Genomic DNA, 23,231 nt, shown 5'->3' on the forward strand with positions numbered 1-23,231 from the left:
TAAGCAGGTGGACTCAAGCTGCCTCTTTCACTGACAGATCACCACAACATGACCTTTTCTGTCAAATTATAGACCTCTTGGCTTGTTCTATATGCTGTACCAAGTGCATCTTGGTGTCCTTATTTTTCAGGTATTATTAGAAGTAGACAGGCTGTCACAGCCCTACCGATGCTGTCTTACAGTTTATTACCTTGTGTAGACTTTGGGTTCAGACCAGCTGGCTTCTTACCTAATAGTATTGCCTTAAGTAAGTTTCTAAATCTTTTTCAGTGTCCTCATCAGTATACTGGTAATAATCATAGTGTCTAACTCCTAAAGCTTTTTGAGACTTACTTTTAACTATTGTCATCATCATTATTTGCAAATGGCAAGGTTGTACTTTTATAAACTAAAAGTGGTCATCATAGTCCTCAGAAGACTGATAAATAAATGCATCATGAACATTTTTAGTTGTAAGCTTAGATAAATATAGCCACACTGCAGAGAGACCAGTAAAAGAATCATAAAACAAATATAAATATGGCAACACTAAGGATTGGTGGAAAACACTACTAAGAGGGTATCTGAACTGTGGAGCTGTTCATTTTATTTATATATATTTTTATTTTTACAGAGAACATTTCATGAATTTGTGTGTCATCCTTGTGCAGGGGCCATGCTAATCTTCTCTGTATTGTTCCAATTTTAGTATCTGTGGTGCTGAAGCAAGCACCTGTTCATTACTTTTGAAATTCTGCTGGTACTTTTTTTTTTCTTCACTTAACACTCTTGATCCTATTATAGTGCAAAAAATTTGATGTACAGTTAAGAACTTTTAATTTGCTAAAAGATGTATGTTACCAAAAAAGAAGGGAAAATGAAGATGCCTTGCCTCCTTAGAAACCAAAATTGTTTGTGGGGCACCTGGATAGCTCAGTCGGTTAAGTGTTGACTCTTTTTTTTTTTTTTTAATATTTTATTTGTTTATTTGACAGCTAGAGAGAGAGCACAAGTAAGCAGAGTGGCAGGGAGAGGGGCAGAGAGAGAAGCAGGCTCTCTGCTGAGAGCCTGACGCGGGGCTCTATCCCAGGACCCCAGAATCATGACCCGAGCCAAAGGCAGCCTCTTAACCAACTGAGCCACCCGGGCGCCCCAAGTGTTGACTCTTGATTTCAGCTCAGGTCATGCTCTTGAGGGTCATTAGAGTAAGCCCAGGTCAGGCCCTGCACTGGGGCTGGAGCCTGCTTAAGATTCTTCCTCTTCATCTCCCTCTGCCCCAAAAGGGAAAAAAAAGAGAGAGACCAAAATTGTTTGGATAAAGTCTCACATAGTGATAGAATAACCTAAACACTAATTCATATAGTCACTGGTTGCCTCACTTAATAGGTTGAGTAGGTTCACAATACTCATAAAAATAATATTAAGTAATTAATATTTATATTAATATAATATATAATATTATCATAAATAATACTAAATACTAAATAATATTAAATAACATTTAAAAAATCAGCTGAACTGAGTAAAAACATGTTTGTGGGGCACCTGGGTGGCTCAGTAGGTTAAGCATCCAACTCTTGATCTCACCCCAGGTTTTGATCTCAGGGTTGTGAGTTCAGGCCTGACTGTTCAGGACTGTTTCTTCATGACTGTTTGAATCTCTCTATCTGAAATGGGTCAGAGTGAACTTTGCAGTTTTGCAAGCAAAGAAACAAAGATTAAGGAAACAAAAGACCGTGCAGGAAGGGGAAAAACGTCATTAAATATTACATGGCTCCACTGTGAATAGTTGTACATTGTCATAACAATGTAAATATTGAAAATTGATTTAACCAAAATTGTGGTATAACTATATGAGGTGGATGTGTGAGGATAATAAGAGAGAGACATATGGAGGGGTAATGGCAAAGCAATACTAAATCTACATCTACCATGTTTGGAAGTCGGTACGTAATGCCTAATTCTGCAAAATCAAGAAGCAGCAATATAAATGTATTATCCAGAAATATGGTCCAAAATTGCCCTTCCTTCCTGCCCTCCCAAAAGCACTGAAATATTTAGAAATCTTTGCTCTGGGCACTTGGTGCAGTCCCTTTTAATGTAGAAACTCTTATCTTTTAATGGCAAATGTTCTTGATTTACTTATTTGATTATTTTCTTCTTTCCATTTCTGCTTATCTCCCTTTCTACAATTACTCAGATTTGAGGCCTCTTGGACTGATCCTCTTAGTCCATTGATTTCTGAATGTTTTCTGTATTGTTATCCTCTCATTATCTTTTTGCTCTACTTTCAGAGAGATTTCCTCAGCTTAACTATTTTTTTAAAAGATGTGTTTATTTATTTTAGAGAGAGAGCATGCATGCACAAAAAGGAGGGTGGGACAGAGGCAGAGGGAGTGGGAAACAGAATCTTGAGCAGACTCCTTGCTGAACATGGAGCCTGACACTGCCCCAGCCAAAACCAAGAGTCGAGAGCTTAACCGACTGAGCTACCCGGGCACCCCTCAACTCAACTATTTATCTTAGAGCTCTTTTATTGTTTTTTGTTTTTTGTTTTTTTCAAAAAATTTCTACTCTCATATTTTGAATTTTTAGGATCTCTTTTTTGTTCTCTTTAGATAGGTGGTAGATAATCATGCTATTCTAATGCTGCGGATACCACACTCTCTGGTCTCTGGGGTATGGAAGATAGTCTTTCCATTTTTTCCCCTCTCCTATGTGCATCTCTTCAGGGTTGCCTCTCTCTGCTTATTTCCATCTTTGTCTTTCACACAGAGGCTGTCCTCAGATACCCAGTGACTTTTGGTTTTCTAAGACTGGGGGGATTAGATGGCTCTGGGAAGCTCTGGGTACCTCTAGGCATAGGTGTAGTGTGGTGATGGGGGCTTGGCCCTTGGTTGTTGATTTGGGTGGTTTTCTTCACTGACAGAACCCTGATTGTCAGGATTTCTAGGTTTTCTTGGATCAGACTCCCCAGACATGACTTCACATTCCTAGGCCTAGGAGATAGAGGCTGGAAGCAGGCATTACAGGAACCAAGTACAGGAAGACAAGATAGCTGCACTTAGGATTCCATATATTAAAGTTCACTGAATTCCACTGTCTTTAGCATGGTACATCTAGCTTTGATTTTGTCTAGTATCCTTGGTTTCACAGATCCCCTCTAGAATAAACCTGCCATTATATATCCACTTGCACAGTAGATCCATCATACAGAGTAGGGGAAGAGCTCTGGGGTGGGGAGATGTCAAATTGCTTCCTATAAACACTTTCTTCTCATTCTCCTGCTGGTAGCCTCACAGTTCAAAAGTACCCATTGCCAACAATTTAGAGGCTTTAGGAAATGTGAAATGTAACTTAGTTTCTTGACCTTTCCAACGGTTGCTTTCAAAAAGTATTAATAGGTAGTTCATGCTCCTGTGTCTGCTTTTCACTTTCTTAAAATTTTCTTGTATTGACTTCTCTTCTACCCTCTTTGTTATTATGAATTCTTTTTAAATCACTTTTCGCTCATTTTGATGAGATTATAGAATGCAAGCAAACATGAGTACCGTATTTTGAACTTTTGAGATCGCACACGCGTGCGCGCGCACATAGTATCACAAGATGGGGGAGGGGCAGAGGGTGCGGCCGACTCCCCAATGAGCAGGGAGCTAGATGCAGTACTTGATCCCAGGAATCTGGGCTCATGAACTGAGCTGAAGGAAGATGCTTAATCGACTGAGCCACCCAAGCATCTCTTGACCTTTGTTTTTATTTAGAAGTCTAATCTTTGTCATTATTTTAGCTATTACAGCAAGTACTCTAAAGCTATAGGTATTGGGTTTATATGAAATATCTGAAGATAAGTATCTTTTAAAATGGTTAAGATAGAGCAGATTTAGGCAAACCACAGTAACTCCTGTTTGGCTCTCATAATTTTACTCAGCTGTTACTAACTTTTATAGAAGTTTATGTGATTTTTAAACCGACTGAGGAAAAGCTCTCCTCCCTAGAAAGCTCCTATTATTTTGCACATAGTTTTTGAGTTCAGTAGATTGAATTCATAGTTTTGAATTCAATAGATTGTTTCACTAATGTAGGCTACTTTATTTTTACATCTATTTTGACTAAAATGTTTTTCTCTGTGTTTCACAAATTGCTTTTCCATGGCATATAAACAATGAACAAGCTTTAAAAACTGTATTTTTCTTATAGATCACATTCTGTTTTTGATGATAAAAATATTAGTTCATTTACCTTGACAGTTACCTGTTCAACGGGAACTTCCAAGTACATCACAATAATATAAATTCAACTTTATAGACTTTATGAAATTGTCTCTGCTAAGAGATGCCTGGGGTGGCTTAGTCAGTTAGACACTTAATTAGTTAGACGCTTGGTTAGTTAGAAGCTTAGTTAAGTGTTTGCCTTCGGCTCATTGGGTGTAGATTACTTAAAAATAAATTTTTTTTAAAGATTTTATTTATCTATTTGAGAGAGAAATTGCAAGTAGGCTGTCAGAGAGAGAGAGAGAAGCAGGTTCCCTGCTGAGCAGAGAGCCTGATGCCGGGCTGCATCCCAGGACCCGGAGATCATGACCAGGACTAAAGGCAGAGGCTTAACCCACTGAGCCACCAGGTACCCCCAAAATAAAATCTTAATAAAAGAAAAAGATAAAGAGAAAGCAGTTATACTGGGTAGAAAATAGGATAGATGATTGGGCAGAGTGTCCAACAAGGTTGAATAATTACTCAAATTTAATTTTTTTAGTCAAATTTTATTTTTAAGTTGTTTTCCTAAAGCTTAATTGCTTCAATTATATGCTTGGCTCTTTGATGCTTTAGCAGTCTGTTTAGAAATAGACTGGAAATCTTCAGTGTGCACTTGCATATTCATTATCTCATGTGTTCCTTGCCAGCACCAGGAGGCAGAACCAATATTATTTTTCTTTTCTGAGGGTGGAGTAGTTCTCACCTAGTTGGTCAAGACTTCTTCCACAGTGAGGTGTTTCGAACAGGTATATGGAATCTTTACTCCCTGCATACAATATAATAATGAAGCTGTTTACAACAGATGTTTTCAGTATATACATGGTATTTCACAGAAAAGTCATGTGATTCTGACAGATTTGGTTCTCTTAAGAATATCAAGGAACATCTAAAGCTTTATCTACCATTGTGAAACAGAATTGTCACTAAGAACTAGATTATAAATCGTTTGAAAGCAGAGAACGTTTTATGTACTCTTTCATATCTCTTCATCAGCCTAGACCACTGATGGACATAGAATAGATGTTCAGTGCCTTTGCTAGTTGAATAACTGACAGCAGTTTCCAAATGGGCGTATCTGTTCCAATTTAAAATGGGTTTTTAAAAAATTTACTACTTAGGTAATGTTAAGTTATGTTACTTCAATTACTAAGATCTTTAATTTACATTTCTGCTGGTTAGTAAGTTTTCCAGAGGTTTTTTTTTTTTTTTTTTTTTTTTTAGCAAAATGAACATGATGTACACTGGAACCACAGAAATCAGAAAAGTCACTAACAAACTTTATTATTCTATCAGTTTACTCTGTCTATCCTGATGTTCCAAAATCTTCAGTGAATCTCAGTTATGTTTGTTTTTGAATCCTGGATTTTATTTGGAAGGGGTGTGCATTTTCACTAACAATTTATTCCACTCTGAACTTATATTTGTATAAAATGTGCATTTGGAGTGTCTCCATCAGGAAACACAGCAAACAGCTCACCAGAAAAACAACCTAGAAACAAAGATGTTTGGGGCTCACTGATCTGTAAATACAAAATTAATCATGTTCTGCTACTCATTCTACTCTCATGTGATTTTTAGCTTGTGCAGTGTACTTGAATATTTATACCTTTGTGTATAAAACAGAAATACTACCTCCTGAACAATTATAAGGAATAACCAAGAAAATAAATTTTAATACTAAAATATGTGTGTGTGTAGATGTAATGGGTCATAATTGATTACAAGAAGAAATGATCACATATCAAATTGTATGTGGCATGTTTTGGGGTCACTGTAAAGAATTAAATTAAATTCTAGCTTTATAGTTCTCCTTTAATTCTCTTCCAAATTAGGTAAAAAGCTTTCTGTATAAAATTTTAAACCCTGCAGTCTTAAATATTTAATAAAATAACAAGTAAATCATACCAAGTAAACAGTAAGACTCTTGCTAGCCGTCTTAGCTTGGTAAACAAGGCTCCCAGAATTACTGAACAATCTAGTTCTTAATCTTTCCAAATACACACAGCTGTTGTGTTTAAGAGTGACAAGTTGCCATTATGGCCTAATTACTGGTGCTTGCTCCAGACATATGCAAAATATTTACAGTGTAATAAAAGAATCCACACAACCCAAATGTTTGGTAGATTTAATTCTATAGCCCTCTCTTTTTTGTTTTTATTTTTTATTTTAGGGGGAATGTAATTATCATATGGTCACCATCAGAGAAGTAAAAAGTACAGTCCCCAAACATGATTTGTTTAAATGTGTTTACAGATATTCTTTCTTTGTGAATTTGGAAACCATCCCTTTCAACGCGCCACCTGCAATACACACATGTATTTGAACAGATTCTGCTATTGAAAAATATACAAAAAGGAAATCCATACAGCTAAAGTGCATGAGATGTTTCAGAATACTTAGGGTGGCTGATAAAGATCATCAGGTTCTAAGTTCTTTATGATTTGTTGAGCTATCATTTGGTGGGCTCTCTTAAATCTGCTAATGCCTTGTAGAATATCTTACAGTCGTCTACTTGTGTTTCAGGATGTATATCTTGGGTATTAAAGGTATTGGTATTTGATGTCTTTAAAACAGGCAGAAAAGATTGGCAGTCTTAAGTAGGCATCAGAAATTGATCAAGGAGTGCATCTGGGCCAGACTTAGAGTCAGCAGACTGATCCTACTTCTCAGTGCATTAGAATTTGGCCCAAAGGGCCCATATATTTATCTGGACTTAAAATTTGTAACCTATGGAATAGTAGGATTAATAGTTGTTCATCTCATATATCATAGGATTTCTGTGATTCTTGTTTTACTTTATTATTTCCAAACCTTGAGAGAAGTATTTTTTTTAAAAGATTTTATTTATTTATTCGACAGAGAGAGATCACAAGTAGGCAGAGAGGAAGGCAGAGAGAGAGAGGAGGAAGCAGGCTCCCCGCTGAGCAGAGAGCCCGATGCGGGACTCGATCCCAGGACCCTGAGATCATGACCTGAGCCGAAGGCAGCGGCTTAACCCACTGAGCCACCCAGGCACCCGAGAGAAGTATTTTTATATGCCCCAAATTCTGCAGTGTTCATAAATTGGTATTATAATTGGTATATTACGTTTTTTTTCATAACATTAAACTTATTTCAGGCAGACACATTGAGCTATTTAGATTGAGGATATTTTGGGTGATTTAAACAGTTTGGCTTTGCCAATGACCATGAGTTTCAACTTAGTTGCTAGCTGTTAACAGCACAGACTGTATTTTTTACCTCCCTTTTTCTTTTTCCTGTTCTTAAAGGAAGTATGGAGTTGGAATTGGATTGACCTGATTCGGTTTGACTCCTTTCACCAGGACTCTTTCCATTCATTGGTAATATTGCCAGCTCTATCTTTAGAACATGTCCAGAATTCACCACTTTTCTCCAGGTTCACTATCTGATAGTCTAGTCTTCTGTCTGGGCAATTATAGTAACATTCTTGCTGGTCTATCTACTTTCATGCTTGCTTGCTGTAGTCTGTTTCCAACATCAAAGTGATCCTTCTAAAATATAAGATAAATTGTGTCCCTTTAATGCTCAAAATCATCTAGTGACTTCCCATTTCATTCATTCCACAGTTCATTGTCCTGTAAGGCCCTATGTGAGCTGAGCTCCCTACCTTTCTGACCTCTTTTCCTATTTTCCTTCTCTCTCACTCTGTTGCAGATCCCTTGGCCTCTTTGATATTCCTTAAACACAGCAAGGAATACCTTTTTGCCTGTGCTGTTCTTTTTGCCTTCGGAATGTTGTTTCTCCAGATGTTTTCATGGCATTCTCCTTTACTTCCTTCAGGCTTTGGCTCAGATATCTTCTTTTCTAGGAAACCTTTTCTTACCATCTTCTATAAATAGTAACATAACACCTACTTGCCATATATATATATATATATATATATATATATATATGTATATATATATATTTTTACTTTTCTCTGTAGCACTTAACGCTCTGTGAATGTATTATACAGTTGACCCTTGAACAACATGGGTTTGAACTATGCTAGTCCACTAATATGTGGATTTTTTTCAGTAAGTGTAGTATAGTACTATAAATATATTTTCTTAATCTTTAGTTTATTATAAGAATACAGTATATAATCCATATAAACATATGTATTGGTTGACTGTTTATGTTATTGGTAAGGATTCTGGTTAACCATAGGTTATTAGAAGTGAGTTTTTGGGGGATAAAAGTTATACTCAGATTTTCAACTGGGCATTTGGGGTTTGGGCTTTTAACAACCACATTGTTCCAGGGTCAGCTCTATTACTAGTGGCAGTTCAAAATGATACAACCATTCTGGAAAGTAGCTTGTAGTTTCTTAAAAGCTAAACACATACTTAATTATATAACACAGGCATTTGCTTTTAGATATTTTTTAGGAGAAATTAATACTGCACAGAAACTTATTCACAAATATCTATGGCAGCTTTACTCATAACAGCCCCTATACGGACATCATCCAATTAGCAGGCGAAAGGATCGACAAATGCTGTTCTATCCATAAAACGGGATACTACTCAGGAATGAAAGAACTGGTTATACATGCATACAACAACATTGATGAACCTCAAAAGGTTTATACTAAGTAAAAAATCCAGACCCCAAAAGAATACATACTGTTCACAGAATATTCTTGAAAAAGTAAAACTAATTTATCATGATAGAAAGCAGAGCAGTTGGCTAAGGCTGAGTGTAGAGAGAGAACTAACTATAAAGGGCATTAGGGGGGTTTTGGTTGTGGGGAGGGTGTTGGAATACTCACTAAGTATATACATTTGTTAAAACTGTACACTTAGAATGGGTACATTTTATTATATGCAAAGCTATAATTCAATATAGGGGTTTTCAAAGATTTTATTTATTTATTTTAGAGAGCATGAGTGGAGGAAGGGACAGAGGGAGAGGGTAAGAATATCAAGCAGACTCTGTGCTGAGCCTGACGAGGGGTTTGATCCCATGACCCTGAGATCATGACCTGAGCTGCAACCAAGAGTAGGACACTTAACCGACTCAGCCATCCAGGCACGCCTAGGGTTTATTTTTTTAAAAGATGGCTTCGTAAGTAAAAGAATGTAACCCATGGCTGAAGATAGTTTTTTAAAGTAAAAATCTTAGAGAAGGGTGAAATCTTAGGGCACACCATTGAAAAATCTGACATTTTTCTGTAGACCTAACTCCACTATGTGTTACAGCTCAGAATGTCTGGTAAAAGCACCCTCATTAGCAGGGTAAGAAAGGTTAAGAAGTCACCATGAAATAAAAACTCTGTGATTTCTGTTGGGCTTATGAGCTACTTCAAAAGCTCTGGCCTTCATGAACATAAAGTGGTGTCTTAGAGATGCCATTATCCCTAAAAAATAAAACTCAAAGGGCTGGGGAGGTGGTGAAAGGGGGGTGGTGCTAATACCAATCTGGCTCCTTTGCTGGGGACTCTTGTTCTCTTGTTCTGTATTAATCCAGTGCTGTATTTAGAAAAGATTAAATCAAAACTATGAAATTAAAACATGATGAGTGATTAAAAGCAGCAAAAGAAAAACAACTTGTTATATACAAGGGAACTTCCTCCCTCCACAAGGCTGCCAACAAATTTCTCAGCAGAAACTTTTTAAGGCCCCAAAGGGAACAGCATGATACTTTCAGGTGCTGAAAGGAAAGAATTCCAACCAAGAATACTTTACCCAGGAAGGTTATCATTCAGAACTGAAGGGGAGAGAGAGAGTTTCCCAGACAAGCAAAAAGCTAAAGGAGTTTGGCACTACTTAACCAGCCTTATCCAAGAAATACTAAAGGGAATTGTTTAAGCTGAAAGAAAAGAGCACTAACTTGCAACAAGAAAACATACAAAAGTAAAAAACTCAGTGGTAAATGTCAATCTATAGATAAGATAGTGGGTTAATAATTTATAACGCTAGTATGAAGTTTAAAAGAAAATAGTAAAAATAACTACAACTACAATAATTGGTTAAGGGACATACAAAATAACAAGATGTAAAATGTGACATTAAACATAAAATTGGGAGTGGGGCAGTAAAAATAGAGTTTTAAAAATGTGTTCAGACTTAACTTGCTATCATCTTTTTTTTTTTTTTGGTCTTATTTATGTTGTCTTTTTAAAAAAAAATTTTATTTCTTTTCAGCATAACAGTATTCATTGTTTTTGCACCACACCCAGTGCTCCATGCAATACATGCCCTCCCTAATACCCACCACCTTGTTCCCCCAACCTTCCACCCCCCACCCCTTCAAGACCCCCAGGTGGTTTTTCAGAGTCCATAGTCTCTCATGGTTCACCTCCCCCTTCCAATTTCCCTCAACTCCCTTCTCTGCTCCATCTCCCCATGAGTACCCAACATGGACGGGACTGGAAGAGATTATGCTGAGTGAAATAAGTCAAGCAGAGAGAGTCAGTTATCATATGGTTTCACTTATTTGTGGAGCATAACTTGCTATCATCTTAAAATAGTGGTTATACAAATAGGTCATTATATGTGAGCCTTGTTATGCCATAAAAAGAAAACCTATAGTAGATACATAAAAGATAAGAAAGGAATCTGAGCAGAATATTACATAAAGTCATCAAGGCACAAGGGAAGAAAGGAACAAAGAAGAATTACAAAACAGCCACAAGATTGAATCAGTAAACAAAAACCTCCCAAGAAACAAAAGTCCAGGAGGAGAGAGCTTCACTCGTGAATTTCACCAAACATTTGAAGATTTTAATACCAATTCTCAGACTCTTCCAAAAACTTGAAGAGGAAGGCACACTTCTGAACTCATTTTCAAAGGCCAGCAATACCCTCATGCCAAAACTGGTCAGAGACACTGTAAAAAAGAAAACCATAGACCGGTGTTCCTGATGAACATAAATGAAAAATACCCTCAACAAAATACAAGCAAAATGAATTCAACAATACATTAAAAGAATCATTCACCATGATTGAGTATGATTTATTTCTGGGATGATAGGATGTTTCACAATCCACAAATCAATAACTATGATACACCACATTAAAAATGTGAATGAATAAAAATGATCTCAAGAGATGCAGAAAAAGTAGTTGACAAAATTTAGCATACTTTTAGATTTAAAAAAAAAATGTTCACAGAGTTTGTTTAGATGAAGCACACCTCAGCACAGTAAAGGCCATATATGAGGAGACCACAGCTAACACTGCTCAACAGTGGAAAGTTAAAAGCCTGCTTTCTTTTCTTTTCTTTACTTCCTTCCCTCCCTCTTTCAAGATTTTATTTATTTATTTTAGAGAGAGAGCACAAGTTGGGGGAAGGTGAAAGACAAGCAGGCTCTGTGCTCATTGCAGAGCCCAGTGTGGGGCTCAGTCCCAGCACCCCAAGATCATGCCTTGAGTCAAAATCAAGAGTCAGAAACTTAACTGAGCCACTAAGGTGCCCCTAAAAGCTTTTCTTTTAAGAACAGGAAGAAGACAAGGTTGTGTACTATCACCACTTTTATTTAGCATAGTACTGGAAGTCCTAACCAGAGTAGTTAAGGAGGAAAAGAAATAAAAGACGTCCAAATTGGAAAGGAAAAAGTAAAACTGTCACTATCATGAACAACATGATTTTACATATTGAAAACCTTACAGACTCCACCAAAACTGGTTAAAACTAATAAATCAGTTCAGTAAAGTTCAGGCTAAAAAATCAATATGCAAAACCTGTTGCATTTTTATATACTAACAAACTATCAGAGAAATTAAGTCTTGCTGATAATGTGGAATTTAAGAAACAAAACAGGATCATAGGGAGAAAGAGGAAAAAATAAGACAAAATCAGAGAGGGAGACAAACCATAAGAGATTTTTTAAAAAAAGATTTTATTTATTTGTCAGAGAGAGAAAGAGAGTATATACAAGCGGGAGGAGTGGCAGACGGAGGGAGAAGCAGGCTCCCCACTGAGCTGGGAGCCAGATGTGGGACTTGACCCAGGACCCTGGGATCATGACCTCAGCAAGGCAGATGCTTAACTGACTGAGCCACCCAGGCATCCGCCATAAGAGACTCTTAAGCATAGGAAACAAATTGAGGATTGCTGGAGTGGAAAAGGGTGGGGAATGGTATAACTGGGTATTGTGCATTAAGGAGGGCATAGGATATATTGAGCAGTGGGAATTATTTAAGACTGATGAATCACTGACCTCTATCAATAATTCATCCCATGTTAATTGAATTTAAATAGAAATAAGTAAATTTTAAGAAAGAGAAACTAAGAAATAATCCCATTTATAATTACATTAAGCAAGAATAAAATACCTAGGAATAAATGTAATCAAGGAGGTGAAAGACCTGTACACTGAATACCAAAATATTGATGAAAGAAATTAAAAAAGACAAATAAATGCAAACATATTCCACGCTCATGTATTGAAAAATTAATATTATTGAAATATCCATATTACTCAAAGCAATCTGCAGTTTGAATGAAATCCCTATCAAAACACAACACTTTTGACAGAACTAGAACAAAAAAATACTAAATTCTAAACTTGTATGGAAACACAAAAGATTGCAAATAGCCAAAGCAATCTTGACAGAAATAACAAGGCATCACAGACCCTGATTTCAAATTATGTTATAAAGCTGTAATAATCAAAATAGCATGGTATTATTGGCATAAAAACAGACACATGCATCAGTGGAACAGAATAAAGAGCCCCCAAATAAACCCATGCATATGTAGTAAATTTATAACAAAGAAGGCAATGGGAAAGGACATGGGAACATGGGAAAGGATGCTTTCTTCAATAAATGGTGTTGGGAAAACTGGACAGCCACATGCAAAAGAGTAAAACTGGATCACTAACTTACACCATACACAAAAAATAATTCAAAATAGATCAAAGACTTAAATGTGAGACCGGAAACCATGAGAATCCTAGAAGAAACATAGGGGGTAATCTCCTTGACATTGGTCTTGTTGATGATTTTTGGGACCTGACGCTAAAGGCAAAAGAAACAATTGGCAGTACATCAAACTAAAAAGCTTCTGCACAGCTAGGGGAACTATCAGCAAAATGAAAGGCTATGTACTAAGTGAGAGATGATATTTGCAAATTATATATCCAATACAGGATTAATATTACCAAAAAACAAACAGACTGATGAAAAAATGGGTAGAGGATCTGAGTAGATATTTTTCTGAAGAAGACCTACAGATGGCTGACAAGCATATGAAAAGATGCTCAACATCACTCATCATCAGAGAAGTGCAAATCAACAATAATGAGATATACATTACACCTGTCAGAACGGCTGTTATTGAGAAGACAAGAAATAATAAGTATTGGCAAGGATGTAGAGAAAAGGGAGCCCTTGTGCACTTTTTTTTTAAAGATTTTTTTTTTTTTTTTAATTTGCCAGAGAGCGCAAGTGAGTACACACAAGCAGGCAGAGAGGCAGGCAGAGGCAGAGAGAGAAGCAGGCTCCCCACTGAGCAAGGAGGCCGATGCGGGACTCAATCCCAGGACCCTTGGATCATGACCTGAGCCAAAGGCAGCGGCTTAACCCACTGAACCATCCAGGCGTCCCACCCTTGTGCACTCTTGATGAGAATGTAAACTGTTGCAGTCGCTATGGAATACAATGTGGAGGTGCCTTGAAATAATTAAAATAGAGCTACCATATTATCAAGTAATTCCACTTCTGGGTATTTATCCAAAAGAAAACAAAAACACCAAAACAAAACAAAACCCCAAAACACCAATCCAATAAAATATATGCACCCTTATGTTCATGGTAGCATTATTTGCAGTAGCCAATATATAGAAACAACCCAAGTGTCTGTCAATGGATGAATGGATAAAGAGGTTGTGGTATACATATATATATAGTGGAATACGACCCAGTCATAAAAAAAGAATGTAATATTGCTGTTTGTGACAATCTCGATGGACCTTGAGTATATCATGCTAAGTGAAACAAAAAATCAAAGACCAGTACCATATGATTTAACTATATGTGGCACATAAAACAAAAAACCAAAACAAACTTCACTGAACAGATTGGGAAGGGTATGAGTGAAATGGGTAAGGGGATCATGAGGTACCAACTTCCAGTTAGTAAGTCGTGGGGGTGTAATGTACAGCATTGTGACTATTGTCATTAATGTATTGCATACTTGAAAGTTTCTGAGTGGGTCTAGAAAGTTCTCTTAGAAAAAAAAACAAAACCTGTGTAACTATGGTGACAGATGGTAACTAGACTTACTGCAGTGATCATTTTACAATACATACAAATATTGAATCTTTATGCTGTACCCCTGAAATTAATAGTGTATGCCAATTATATTTCAATTAAAAAACATTAAAAAGAAACCATGATGAGTGACAGTTGTGAGAGACAGCAGCTGTGGCATTAGATTTTCATCATGTCAAGCCTAAGATCTGTATTTCAGGTCACTTTTTTTCCATTGGCACTGATCCTGAAGGACAGCAGTTGTCCTTCTATTAGCTGTTTGCTAACCCACCTGTTGCCTCCATGGGCTAAAAGATTAACAGGGTTGCAGTGGGAAGTGAGCCATTTCAGAGATCTGGGTTGATTAGGGCCTTCATGTAGTATTTGCCTTCAGAAGTTTAAGCAAAACATTCTCTGGTGTTACCAGCAATAGTAATAGTATATGTTGTCATTTCCATCCTAGGAAAAGAAAACCCTTCAATATGGACATTGGTGAGGGTATGTGCTATGGTGAGTGCTGTGAAATGTGTAAGCCTGATGATTCACAGAACTGTACCCTTGGGGCAAATAATATATTATGTTAGTAAACATAAATAGAAAAAAAAGAAAAATGGCTAATACAAATGATTTGTAAATTAACAAATACTCTGCTAATAACAAAACTTATAAACAGTGGCCAAAGCTGTATATCTGGAAGTTTATAGTAATAAATGCATTTTTATTTATCAAATTAAAAAAAGATAAAACCCTTAAATTAGAACACCTGCTTCAAATGTATACCCACAATTAAAGATATAATAAATGTCTGGTTTTTTCTTCAGTTATATAAAAAATTTGGTTGAAATAGTTATACCTAACATACAGTCAAATACTAAAGAATTCAAGGCAAAAGGGGATTTATCTAATTTTTCCCTTTTTGTGATAAATAGCACAATTTAATAGTCATGAAACCATTTCTTCAACCAAATAAAGTTATTGGTCAGTGGTTAAATATCATTATTTGGATAAATTAACTGTGGTGCATCTATATAATAGAATATTATGAGCAATGAAAGGAACAAACTCATGGTACATGGAAGAAAATGGATGAATCTTACATGCATTATGCTAAATGAAAGAAACCAAATTTAAAGGGCTATATACTCCTTGATAACATTTACATGGCAATCTGGAGAGGGGAAAAATAAAGAGGAAACAGATCAGTTGTTGCCAGAGGTTTGGGAGATTAGGATCTGACTTCAAATGAGTATAGAGGGAATTTGAGGAGTGGTGAATTACTTTTATTTGATTATGGTTATATGAGTATATGTTTGTCAAAATTTACAGAATTTTGCATTGAAAAGACTAAAATTACTGCATATAAATTATACCTTTATCTTTAAAAAGAAAAAAAAATCAGTATTTTCGAAGAACTTTTTGCTCCCCAAATAGTTGCTGTAATGTGAAGGAGCTATTGGTTACCACAGGTATTACAGATCTAAAAATCCTCAATAGACTCTAAATGTACAAAATGAGTCATCATGCTGTACTATTAATAGAAAGTGAACTTGTGTGAACAATATTTTATAAGAATATAAGCCCTTATGGTTTGTCTCCCTCCCAATCCCATCTTGTTTCATTGATTCTTCTCCTACCCGCTTAAGCCCCCATGTTGCATCACTACTTCAAGAGTTGTAGATACTGAGGTTTTTTTGCACTTTTGTGTTCACATACATTAAGCACAAGATGTATTGTATATTTAAATTTTGCTCTTTTACATTTGAGAAGTTAAGACACTTGGTTGAAAGAAAACCAGGAATTCTCTGCTAGTAGATAACTCACATTCAGTTTGGAATGCTTTATGCAAATCTTTTAATACCTTCATAAATGGTCAAAAGTGGATAGTTATTTATGTTGTACATATAAATACTAGTTCTCCAGCCTGAGAATATATTTACACATCTATTTATTCATTATTTTATTGTAATCTAACATCCCTATTAGTGATTTTTCCACATAAGGAGCTCCTTGGTAATATTCATAGGGGTGGGGGGTGCCTGGGTGGCTCAGTGGATTAAAGCCTCTGCCTTCGGCTCAGGTCATGATCCCAGGGTCATGGGATCGAGCCCCGCATCGGGCTCTCTGCTCAGCAGGGAGCCTGCTCCCCGCCCCCCCATCTCTACCTGCCTCTGCCTACTTGTGATCTCTCTCTGTCAAAAAAATAAAATCTTTAAAAAAAAAAAAAAAAAATATATATATATATATATATATATATATTCATAGGGGTGGCATTTATTACAGTATCTGTTAAGGAGAAATCAAGAAGGAAGTACTACTTATCTCTTCCCAACTTATGGTAATTTCAGTCACTTTTGAAGTCACTCAAGGTTAAAAACTGGCAGTTGTTTTTGATTCCATTCTTTTTCTTCTCCCCATAACCAGGCATTTGCCAGGTCATGAGGATCCTACCTCTGCTTTGTCTTGTAAAGTTACCTCTTCCCTAAGCCCTAGTAACTTGGTGGTGCTCAGTACTGGTTGTATACAAAAGCTGGGGAAGGTATTAGAAAAAGAAATAGAGATATCTAGATCCATCCTAGAGGTGCTAAATCATAATCCCTAGGTAGAATCCAGGCATCTGTGCTTTTTTTTTTTTTTAAATAATTGTTTTTAAAGATTTTATTTATTTGAGAGAGAGAGCACAAGAGCACACAAGTGGGTAAGCAGCAGAAGGAGAAGCAAACTCCCTGCTGAGCAGGGAGCTTGACTCAATCCCAGGAGTCTGGGATCATGACCTGACCTGGAAGGCAGCCTCTTTATAAATATAAAAACACAACCTAGACACTTTAAATGCATCAGGAAATAGATATAAGCATGGAATAAGGAAATACAAACAAGTCAAGGAACAAAGAATTCTTTTTTTTTTTTTAAGATTTTATTTATTTATTTGACAGGCAGAGATCACAAGTAGGCAGAGAGGCAGGCAGAGAGAGGGGGAAGCAGGCTCTATGCTGAGCAGAGAGCCCGATGCAGGGCTCGATCCGAGGAGCCTTAGATCATGACCTGAGCCGAAGGCAGAGGCTTAACCCACTGAGCCACCCAGGTGCCCTGGAACAAAGAATTCTTAAACAAATGAGAAGTCCTAATAAGTTTGTCAGAGAAATTCAAGCAGATAGGATTAGTTATAATAAAAGAATAATCAGATACTAAGTAAGAATCCTCGGAAACTAAATACATACTTCCCAATATGAAAATGTATATAGAAGGATGAGAAGATAAAATTAAGGAAGTTGCTGAAAATATAGTGCAAAGAATCAAAAAAACCAGGTAGAAGAGCTATAAGAAAAACAGTTGTCCTAGATATCCAAGATCTGATTACCCGCATTTTCAGAAGAAGTCAGAGAAAATGGAGAAAGGAAATACAGAAAAAATAGAGAGCGTAAGGAAGCCTTGAGTTCTCAGAAAGTTTTCTGCTAAGTGATAAGTAGAATAAATGAAAAAATGCCTATATCTAGGAACAACACTGTCAAAATATAGAAAGCTTAGAATAGAAGAAATTCAAGATGAGTGAAAAGGAAATAAAAGATTGAGATTCAGGCTTTTATCTCATTTTTCTTCTTCAGTACTGGCAGAAGACAATGGAGGAATGCTGTCAGACCTTTTGATAGAAAGTGATTTTCACCAAGAATTCTATACCCAGCTTAAATATCAAATAAATGTAAAAGCAGAATAAAAACATTTCCAGGAATATAAGAATTAGTGTGTTTATTTCCCAGGTATTCTGTCTTTAAAAGATGCTGGAGCATGAGGGAATATGTTAGGGACAAAGAGATTGAGAAACAGTCTCTCACCTAGTATTGCAGTGCAGGCAGTCTCAGCGATAACTGCTCCACAGGCCTGGAGTGCAGTTGGTTTAGAGGCTGGAGGGGTAGCAGGGACTGGAAATCTCCTAGAAAAAGAAGTCTTCATTGACCAGGTAGTATGAGAATTTTGGAAGAAATTATGGGAGATAATGAAAAAAAAAAAAAAAGAGAAGGACAATTAAAAACTTTATGAAAAACAGAGTATAGAAAAAGACATGTAATCATGACTATACTACATTCTGCCATGAAGAATATTCATATAGTCTTAGTTATACCAGTTTTTTTTTAAATTTCAGTGTTAAACCTGTAGACAAACTCCAGAACAGTTGAGATATATATGAATATTATCAATCCCAGTATGGTTTAAAAGGGTAATGCTCAGAGGACAGAATTTGACAGATAAAAAGAGAAAGAAAGAAAGAGAGGAGAATGACAGGGAGCATATATCCTCTTTTAACAAAGTAGATATTCATATTGTCTGTCACTGATTTAAAAAATATCTGGGGCACCTGAGTGGCTCAGTTGTTGAGAGGTCCTGGGATCGAGCCCCACATTCGGCTCCCTGATCAGTGGGAAGCCTGTTTCTCCGTCTCCCACTCCCACTGCTTGTGTTCCCTCTCTCACTCTGTCTCTGTCAAATAAATAAATAAAATCTTTAAAAAAGTCCTCTATTAAAAAAAAAAAATCTCCTGAGGCTTAAATATTTTACTTAAATTCTTAGGTGCATTTCAGAAGGCTAAATCTTCACCTACCAATGGATAAGATAGCTCCAGGTGTGTAATATGCAGTTGATAAGTGTCACTTCTTTATCTTGATCAGAAACATTCAAGAGGGGCACCTGGGCAGTGCAGTTGGTTAAGTGTCGGACTCTTGGTTTTGGCTCAGGTTCTGATCTCAGGGTTGCGAGACTGAGTCCCCAGTAAGGCTCATGCTCAGCATGGAGTCTACTTAAGACTTTTTCTGTCTCTCCCTGCAGCCTTCTCCCCGTGCTCACCTGGGCAAGCCCTCTCTCTCTCAAATAAATAAATCTTAAAAAAAAAAAAAATTAAAGAATTATATTTAAGGGGCACCTGGGTGTCTCATTAGGTTAAGGGTTTGACTCTTGATTTAGGCTCAGGTCATGATCTGATGGTTACAGGATGGAGCTCCCCTTCTGGCTCAGATGCTCAGTCAGGAGTCTACTTGGGTGGGCCTGCTCTTTCTCTCTCTGTCTCTCTGAAATAAGTAAATCTTTAAAAAAAAAAAAAAATTAAGTAGAAAGTCCTCACTATGACATTCATGATTCACTATAATTTCAAAACAACCACTTTTTTGGGTTTACTCTTCCTTATATGCTTCCTACTCTAGCCAAATGAAACCATATCCACCATGCAACCACTGGCAGAAGATAAAATTAAGGAAATTAATGTGAAGGGAGATTGAGGAGAATAGGGAGTATGGATTTTGAGAAGCTGATATACCTTGATCACATTAAATTTTATCAGTGGAGTTCAAAAGACAACATTTTCGTGTTGGCCAGGATGAAGGCTTTCGGCTAATCTTTGCTTGAAAAGAAAAAAATCAAACTTAGTCTGGCATCATAGGGACTTTCTTTTTGCTAATTAGCCCCCTGGTAAAATAGCTCTAATGAGAAACTTTGGAGTACTTTCCTTTAATCTCCTTAATAATGCGAATATCATGAAAACCACAATGAGGAATTGGAGGCAACATAGAGATGATTATTGGTGTCCACAAGCAGCGCAACAAAAGTGATTCTCTCTTGTGCGCCCCCTGGCAATTTGGGTGGCTCAGAAGGGAAGAATGACTCCGTTTGAAGCACAGGGCGTAATGATAGCTGGTAAATTCAATTGAAAAAACACACGGAAAAGGCCTTTGCTATATTTCAAGAGTCCTGTTTGTCATGGATGCAGATTATAGTCAGGTTGTTTTAGTGGGGTGGCTGTGGGCAATATGTGTTCTCCCCATCAATAATTTCGTAACAGTCAGGCTCCTTGGTTATAAGCAATAGAAACCAACTGGGGCAAACTCTTGGCTCCATTAAAATAACTAACACTAAATTATAATAAATAATAAGAAATAGTCTAAAATGGTAAGTTAAAAATAAACATTAAAAATGTTAGACTTTGAAACTAATGAAAACCATCTGGAAAGACACTGGGTAGCTCTGAGAACAAAAGAAGTTAAATAAGTGGGACTTGGGGAGGACAGCAGCTAGGGTTACTGTGATATTCTCAGTGGACAGACTGACACATCTGGTTAGTGTCTTCCAGCATGACTACTGAAATGACTGCTTCAGCCACTCTCTGCATTTTTGGGACTCACCCAGATTTAGATGTGCAGGACAGAAATTAAAGAGTCATGTGTTTCACCCTTGGGAGGAAGGGGGAAGGGAAACTGGTTGATGCCCTGCACTAAAATGCTTGTGAGTATGATGAGAGTTTTCTTTAGAGGAAAGAGGGAGAACCGATGCTGGGCTAACAGAAACAAATGTCTGCTACAGTCAAGAGCTTTTAAAAAGACATTACTATCTTGGAGCTGCCTCTCTGGTCCTATTCTTATCTCTTCCTGATGTTTTAAGGATTCCCTTCATTTTCTTACCCTGATCCCAAGATATTACCAGTTTGCCTCTCATTGTGGTTATAGTTTAAGCTGTAATTTTTTTTTTTTTTAATTTTAGGGCTTTTATGGTAATATCACGGTAGAATTTTGTCTTAACCAGTACCACTGATAGAACAAATGGTTCTATCTATCTTGATTTTGGTGGACTACTAGCCTCCAGAACTTGTGGAAGAAAATTTCTGTTGTAAGTCACCTAGTTTGTGGACCTCTGCTCTGGCAGCCCCAGGAAACTAACTCATGCCCACTTCCTGTTTCCTCTTTTTTAAATTCCATCAGCCTCAGATTGTTACCATTACTACAAACCAGTAGTTCCAATATTATTTTATATACACAAAATCACCTGGGAGATCTTGCTAAATTGTTAATTCTAATATGGTAGTTCTGGTGGAGCCTGAGAGTCTGCATTTCTTAGAAGTTTCCAGGTGATGTCCATGTTTCTGGTTCAAAGACCATACTTGGAGAAGAGTCAGCAAGGAGAGGTCTCTTGTCAGATATGTGTCACATCTAGGTTTTCTGCCACAATGCTAACAGGGATAAAGTGGGGGAAACTTACCCAATGAGATGAAAAGAAAATGGTAAACAAGTAAAATATCCCAGGGAAGAAGAATAGGGAAATTTTCAAAATAGATTCCTAGATTATTCTCCAATCTCCCAACAGCTCCTGTCTAAAAACAAACAAACAAAAAAATAGAAAAAAAAGGCTTCAAATTCGTTTTCTAAAGACATACATTTAGCAGTATAATACTAAGTTGGTATCCTATGTAGTCACTTTTCATTTTATTTTTTCAGTTGTGATTTCAAAAGGAAACAGTGCAGGCAGAAATGAGTGGGCACCATAAAAGAACAATACAAGCCAATTATCATGAAATTAATGAAGTTTCTCTTGTACTTGGGAAGAGGGGTCATTTGCTAAGGTCCAGAGACCTAACTTTTCAGAGATTTTCAAATTGCCAGTTCTTAGGCCTCATCTTCAGAGATGATGTTTCTTTAGGCATGAGGTATGGTCCAGGAATTAGTGTTAAAGGGCTCTGTAGCTAATTCTGATGCAAAGTCAGGTTTAGGAAATAACAGGTCTGTAATAAAATTTACTCCGTAGGTACTACATTTCATTGCATAGCCAAATGTCTAATTAAAAAGGAAAAGAATGTATCTGTATTAATATACAGTTAAGCAAAATTGTATGTAAAACCAGTTTTAGAAATTGGGTTGTCTAGTATCAGAACTTCAAAATCAACTTTAGAACAAGGTGTTCTCCACTGTGAGAATGTTCCCTAGCATCTTCACAGGATAATGTCTCACACTGTCATCCTCTGGCTAGTAGTTTTTGAACTTCAGCGTACATAGGCATCTCTGATGGGCTGCTCATTGAAATCGATTTCCAGGGACACCTGGGTGGCTCAATTGCTTAAACATCTGCCTTAGGCTCAGGTCATGATCCCAGGGTCCTGAGATCCTGTCCTCCATCAGGCTCCTTGCTCAGTGCGGAGCCTGCTTGGAGCCTGCTTCTCCCTCTGCCTGCCACTCATCCTGCTTGTGCTCACACTTTCTCTCTCTCACTTTTTCACAAATGAATGAATAAAAATCTTTCCAAATAACCCTCAAACAAACAAATGGTTTCCAGTCTGTAGTGTGGAGCAGGGGTCTAAGAACCTGCACTGTGGCCACATCCCCCTAGCCACTCTCCATACATGGTCCAAGAGCTGCAGTTGGAGAAATTGTGCTGTACTGTTGCTTTCCTTGTGGAATCCTGGAGAGGAAGAATAAGTATGACTGCTCAAGAGTCTGCATTTTTAACAGTCTGTCCTGGTATCTTGCAGAGATGGTAATGACAGATGAAACTGAGCAGGGCATCTAATCAGCAACTGAGATGGCTCATAGTAACGTCTTTATGAAGCGTTCCCTGGTTTTTACAGTAAGTCACTCAAGCCCACACATCATGCCAAGTTTCAACCTGATTTGCGTCACTGCCCTTGTGGGTTTGTGCCAAGACTAGTTACCAAACATATTGAAAAGATAACCTAAGAAAATGTGGGATAAAAATAAGATGCAGGCTTAGGACGACAGGAGCAAACTCTGAGCGGAGGTCATCTTTAAGTCACCGAGGAAGGACGATCTATGTTAGGGATATGCTCCAACAGGCCTTTGATGAAAGAATTTGATTAGTGGGCCATTGAGCTCTTAAAGTCAAAGAAAACAAAGCTAGTCACTTCCCTGCTTTGGTCGGGATTCAAAGGCGGTAAAGTCGGCCCCGCTGCTCTGCCGAAATCGCAGGGACTGGCCTGGAGAGCAGGAAAGGGCTCGCGGAGCAGGCGGCGGCGAGGACAGGCAAGCGGGAGCCG

At 37.3% G+C, this 23,231-nt stretch overlaps 1 long non-coding RNA gene and 1 other non-coding gene across 5 annotated transcripts; both read right to left on the reverse strand.

The window, feature by feature from the left end:
* Window positions 1-605: 605 nt before the first annotated feature.
* Window positions 606-712, reverse strand: LOC132028941 (U6 spliceosomal RNA). The gene has a single exon (XR_009407596.1). It is a non-coding gene; the product is annotated as a U6 spliceosomal RNA (small nuclear RNA).
* A 4,050-nt stretch (window positions 713-4,762) lies between these two features.
* On the reverse strand, window positions 4,763-22,647 carry LOC132027984 (uncharacterized). Of its 4 annotated transcripts, none has more exons than XR_009407293.1 (5): window positions 22,543-22,609; window positions 21,446-21,557; window positions 19,734-19,817; window positions 18,262-18,359; window positions 4,763-4,998 (listed from the first exon to the last, which is right to left on the reverse strand). It is a non-coding gene; the product is annotated as an uncharacterized LOC132027984 (long non-coding RNA). The 4 variants fall into 4 exon arrangements; XR_009407290.1 differs by lacking the exon at window positions 4,763-4,998 and adding an exon at window positions 10,506-11,066 and having other exon boundaries at window positions 22,581-22,647; XR_009407291.1 differs by lacking the exon at window positions 4,763-4,998 and adding an exon at window positions 10,506-11,066.
* Between the last annotated feature and the right edge of the window lie 584 nt (window positions 22,648-23,231).

The sequence above is a fragment of the Mustela nigripes genome, chromosome 12, assembly GCF_022355385.1.
Source record: "Mustela nigripes isolate SB6536 chromosome 12, MUSNIG.SB6536, whole genome shotgun sequence".
Taxonomy (NCBI): Eukaryota; Metazoa; Chordata; class Mammalia; order Carnivora; family Mustelidae; genus Mustela; species Mustela nigripes.